Below are 6,346 nucleotides of genomic sequence, written 5' to 3' on the forward strand. Positions count from 1 at the left end.
AGAGAGGCTGGACTGAGGGCTTGTAGGCCTGTTGTAAGGCAGGTCCTCACCAGACATCACCGGCACTGGTGTTTTGCTGCTACTATTTAATGAAGCTGCCAGTTGAGGACTTGTGAGGCATTTGTTTCTCAAACTAGGCACTCTAATATACTTGTCCTCTTGCTCAGTTGTGCACCGGGGCCTCCCACTCTTTCTATTCTGGTTAGGGCCAGATTGCGCTGCTCTCTGAAGGGAGTAGTACACAGCGTTGTACGAGTTCTTCAGTGTCTTGGCCATTTCTCGCATGGAATAGCCTTCGTTTCTCAGAACAAGAATAGACTGACAAGTTTCAGAAGAAAGGTCTTTGTTTCTGGCCATTTTGAGCCTGTAATAAAACCCACAAATGCTGATGCTCCAGATACTCAACTAGTCTAAAGAAGGCCAGTTTTAATGCTGCTTTAATCAGAACAACAGTTTTCAGCTGTGCTAACATAATTGCAAAAGGGTTTTCTAATGATCAGTTAGCCTTTTAAAATGATGTACTTGGATTAACTAACACAACATGCCATTTGAACACAGGAGTGATGGTTGCTGATAATGGGCCTCTGTACGCCTATGTAGCTATTCCATAAAAAATGTTGTTTCCAGCTACAATAGTCACTTACAACATTAAATGTCTAAACTGTATTTCTCATCAATTTGATGTTATTTTGATGGACATTTCTAAGTGACCCCAAACCTTTGAACGGTAGTGTATGTTAATTGTGTAGATGGTCCTCTAAGAAAACCAATGGTACAAAACTTACGTCTATCATCTGTTCAAAAGTTATTGGAATTTTTACCCTTGGCCAAAATAAAGGGTGACTAAATCAACGGCCAGAGAAAAAAAGCTGTAAAAAATCAGCTAATTGACAAGCTCACCATTAAACTTGTCATTTTCTCGAATCCGGAAGTAGAGGTAAGATGGATATTGATTTTGAGACATGTAGTATTTTCATAACTTAGTATACACTTTTCATATTTATGTGAAATTCCTATCCTTTTTAAAAATATTTCTAATAAATACAAGCATATTTCTGTGAAATGTCAACAGCACTGAGCTTACCACAAAGCCTTTTACATTTTATTCAGCTCGTGTAATGCTATAGCTTTTTGCGACCTGCGGAAGCAACTTGTCTATTTCAAATCTTCTCTCATTGATTGAGACAGTAGGGTGTCCACCCCAAAGTGCCATATGTCATGATGACACTCACATGATGCCAATTCTGTTTCTTAAATGAAGGCAAACGGAGTGAAACATGGCGGGACCTACCTGAATTTGACCAATAGAAACTCTTGTTTGTTTTGCAACTGTTTGGACTAATGATTACACCCCTGACTTGATCAATGAGAGATTTGAAATAGACAAGATGCCAGTGTACACATTGTTGGATTAGCCTACTTCATGGAGCAAAACATTTAACTTAATTTAATAACAGAACATTTTCTAAATTCAAAGGAACACCCTGTAACTAGACATGAAAGTATAGAAGACGTGTTGTCTTCTAAGTTGGGACTTGAGGAAGTATCGCCAATTTAAAGGTTGGTCGAAAGTGATCTGTGCTACGGTTAACATTACCCACCTAATAACGATAGGATAGACTTTATTGTCCATTTACATGGAAATTCATTATTTGACGTCATCATATAAATACACATTACATGCAGTATAGAAAGTTGGTTCACAAGTCACACATTTCCATTTCACATATTCAAAGTCTTTGCAGCCTACTGTCCAACTGTGTAATGTGCCTGCATCTGTCCTATGTCCCACTGTTCAGCAGCTCGATGGCTGATGGAATGAAACTTGCCTTGCTCCTACTCTTACTGAACTGTCAGTAATCTTCAGAATCTACTTGAGGACAGCAGCTAAAAACATTGGGCAAGATTTTGTGTGGGGTCCTCTATGATGCGTTTGGCCTTGTCCCTTGCCCGTTTTTCATAGAGGCCCAGAAGCCCCCTCCACTGCAGCCTGCAGAGCTTGGACCCTAGGTCTGCCTGAGGATACCCTTATTAGCCACAGACACACTGTCTATATGGCAGGTGTAGTAGTTGGAGAGTATCCGGGTGTTGACATAGTTTTTTCACTCTGCACAGGAGGTACAGTTGTCGTTGGCATTTTTTATTGATGTTCTGAGTGCTGGCATTAAAAGAGTTTACTGTCCATGATGGTTCCCAGGTACTTAACTCCCCATTCTCTTTACCACCCAGGTCTAGGTGGTTCACTTGGGTCTAGCTACCTCCGGAAATCAATGAGCAGTTTTGTTGATTTTAGTGTGGGGTAGTTGCTATTGCACCAGTCATGAACCCTGTGTACTTCTGTTTGGAATGCCTATCAGCCAGCTGGAACGGTAAAGGTCTGACTAGGTTCAAGATGCTAAGTTACAACACATGCTAGTACATTTTCATGAGCCTATTCTAAGACATTTGAAGAGTAAGCTATATTTCATTAACCTAGTATTTTATTCTTAGCTGGAATTACCAACAACGAGCTGGACATTTTTACAGACTGGTCTTGTGTAGTCATCTTCTCATGTTTGCTGACTGTTATTGCTGAGCCATTAGTGTTTTTTTTGTTGGTAATTTTGGTTTGATTCTTAAAAAATAATCACGGTTCTCGGTTTAGAAAACATTTTTACATTAAATGCATTATGTGGGTTGAATTCTGTAAGACAGAATGAAACAATTTCATTAAAATCCCATGGTAGTAGTTACTGCCCATTATCACTTATTAGCATGTATTCACATTACTTTAATGAAATATCCTCATCTCTATAGAGCTACTGCCCATCCTGTTTGACAAAATAACTATTTTAGTAGTTGCTGAATGGGAACTATCTATCACTTACAGTTGAAGTCGGAAATGTATATACACCTTAGCCAAATACATTTAAACTCAGTTTTTCACGATTCCTGACATTTAATTCTAGTAACAATTCCCTGTCTTAGGTCAGTTAGGATCACCAATTTATTTTAAGAATGTGAAATGTCAGAATAATAGTAGAGAATGATTTCTTTCTTTCATCACATTCCCAGTGGGTCAGAAGTTTACATACACTCAATTAGTATTTGGTAGCATTGCCTTTAAATTGTTTAACTAGGGTCAAACGTTTTGGGTAGCCTTCCACAAGCTTCCCACAATAAGTTGGGTGAATTGTGGCCCATTCCTCCTGACAGAGCTGGTGTAACTGAGTCAGGTTTGTAGGCCTCCTTGCTCACGCACGCTTTTTCAGTTCTGCCCACACATTTTCTAAAGGATTGAGGTCAGGGCCTTGTGATGGCCACTCCAATACCTTGACTTTGTTGTCCTTAAGCCATTTTGCCACAACTTTGTAAGTATGCTTGGGGTCATTGTCCATTTGGAAGACCCATTTGCGACCAAGCTTTAACTTCCTGACTGATGTCTTGTGATGTTTCTTCAATATATCCACATAATTGTCGTTCCTCATGTTGCCATATATTTTGTGAAGTGCACCAGTCCCTCCTGCAGCAAAGCACCCCCACAACATGATGCTGCCTCCCCCGTGCTTCACGGTTGGGATAGTGTTCTTTGGCTTGCAAGCCTCCCCCTTTTTCCTCCAAACATAACAATGGTCATTATGGCCAAACAGTTCTATTTTTGTTTCATCAGACCAGAGGACATTTCTCCAAAAAGTATGATCTTTGTCCCCAAGTGCAATTGCAAACCGTAGTCTGGCTTTTTTATTGCAGTTTTCGAGCAGTGGCTTCTTCCTTGCTGAGCGGCGTTTCAGGTTATGTCGATATAGGACTCGTTTTACTTTGGATATAGATACTTTTGCACCAGTTTCCTCCAGCATCTTCACAAGGTCCTTTGCTGTTGTTCTGAGATTGATTTGCACTTTTTGCACCACAGTACATTCATCTCTAGGAGACAGAACGCGTCTCCTTCCTGAGCGGTATGGCGGCTGTGTGGTCCCATGGTGTTTATACTTGCGTACTATTGTTTGTACAGATGAATGTGGTACCTTCAGGCATTTGGAGATTGCTCCCAATGTTGGACCAGACTTGTGGAGGTCTACAATAGTTTTTTTCTTGGAGGTTTTGGCTGATTTCTTTTGATTTTCCCATGATGTCAAGCAAAGAGGCACTGAGTTTGAAGGTAGACCTTCACATACATCCACAATTACACCTCCAATTGACTCAAATGATGTCAATTAGCCTATCAAAAACTTCTAAATCCATGACATAATTTTCTGGAATTTTCCAAGCTGTTTAAAGGCACAGTCAAATTAGTGTATGTTATCTTCTGACCCACTGGAATTGTGATACAGTGAAATAATGTCTGTAAACAATTGTTGGAAAAATTACTTGTCATACAGAAGGTAGATGTCCTAACCGACTTGCCAAAACTATAGTTTGTTAACAAGAAATTTGTGGAGTGGTTGAAAAATTAGTTTTAATGACTCCAACCTAAGTGTATGTAAACTTCCGACTTCAACTGTAGATCATGCATTTTCAGGTAGAGATACCTTGCGAAGCAACTGCTCTCAATCGCACGTTCTTCTCTTGGCTCTCCCCCTCCATGTCTGCTCCACACAGACCGGACAAAATTTTCTGCACGTAACTATGTAGTTTCCAACAGGCCAATATTCTACAATTCTCTACTACAAAAAAACATCCCGCGGCTGAATCTAGTTGCTTAGCTCAATGACACCGCTCAATGAGTTGTTTCTTAAGGCATAGGTCTATTTATGCAGCGCCTAATTTAGACAGGTGAGTAATTGAGAACAAATTCTTTGACAATAACAAAATAAGTTGAGTGTGCTGTGTGCAGCGTTTCCACTCAAGTCATTTTTGAATGTTACATTATGCAACAAAGGATGATGCTGTCTGCGACAAAGAACAGCCTTGATTTAATAATTGAGGGCTTAAAGAAAATACTGTTTTTCTCACTGCTTAAAGAAACAATGTGTTGCACCTAGTGCTGTATAGTGTAATAGACCTCATGGTCACAGAACCTCAAGCAAGTACAGTGCTTTTGGAAGTATTCAGACCCCTTGACTTTTGACACATTTTGTTACGTTACAGCCTTATTCTAAAATTGACGACAAAAAATTATTTAAACATTCTACACACAATACCCTATAATGACAAAGCAAAAACATTTTTATATTTTTTAAAATCACAAACAGATCACATTTACATACAGTACCAGTCAAAATTTTGGTGACACCTATTCATTCAAGGGTGTTTCTTTATTTTCTACATTGTAGAAAAGTAGTTAAGACAAACTATGGAATAACAGCTATGGAATCATGTCATAAACAAAAAAGTGTTACACAAGTCAAAATATATTTTAGATTCTTCAAAGTAGCCACCCTTTTGCCTTGATGACAGATTTGCACACTCTTGGCATTCTCTCAACCAGCTTAACCAGGAGTGCTTTTCCAATAGTCTTGAAAGAGTTCCCACATATGCTGAGCACTTGTTGGCTGCTTTTCCTTCACGCTGCGGTCCAACTCATCCAAAACCATCTCAATTGGGTTGAGGTCAGGTGATTTGTGGAGGCCAGGTCATCTGATGCAGCTCTCCTTCTTGGTCAAATGGCACTTACACAGCCTGGAGTTGCCTTGGGTCATTGTCCTGTTGAAAAACAAATGATAGTTCCACTAAGCGCAAACCAGAACGGATGGCATATCACTGCAGAATGCTGTGGTAGCCATGAAGGTTAAGTGTGCCTTGAATTCTAAATAAATCAGACAGTGTCACCAGCAATGCACCATCACACCCCCTCCTCCATGCTTCATGGTGGGAACCACACTAGGGTTGCACATTTTGGGGAATATTCAGAGGTGGAAACTTTCTGTGGGAATTAACAGGAATATATATGGGAATTAACAGCAATATATCCAATGCAAAAACATTTGCATGTATTTACCATATCATATGGAGACAAACATAAACCTTTCTACTTATCATAAGTAGACAATTGCAAATGATTAAATCCTTCCAATAGAAAAAATACTATTTAGTTAAATTCCTAACTTTTAAATGAGTTGACTCTTCACATGGGATGACTACACTGAACAACAAAAGAAAGGGAATATTGAATGATCCATCGCATCTCCCAAAAACATTTTCAACATACTAAAATGATAGTCTAGAAACTAAAGCTTTGGTTGTCTTCCTCTCAGGCTTCCATGTCTTCTCCCTGGACCTCCTCAATGTCCACCTCTTGAACATCAGACTCTGAGGCCTCATCTTCACCGTCACTTTCCAACCTTGTTGAGGATGGCTTGTTGTCAGGCTCAAAAAGCCTCAAATTTTTCAACCCTTGTATTGGTCAGCCTGTTGCGTGCTTTGGTGT

This window comes from Salmo trutta, chromosome 6 (genome assembly GCF_901001165.1).
Source record: "Salmo trutta chromosome 6, fSalTru1.1, whole genome shotgun sequence".
Lineage (NCBI taxonomy): Eukaryota > Metazoa > Chordata > Actinopteri > Salmoniformes > Salmonidae > Salmo > Salmo trutta.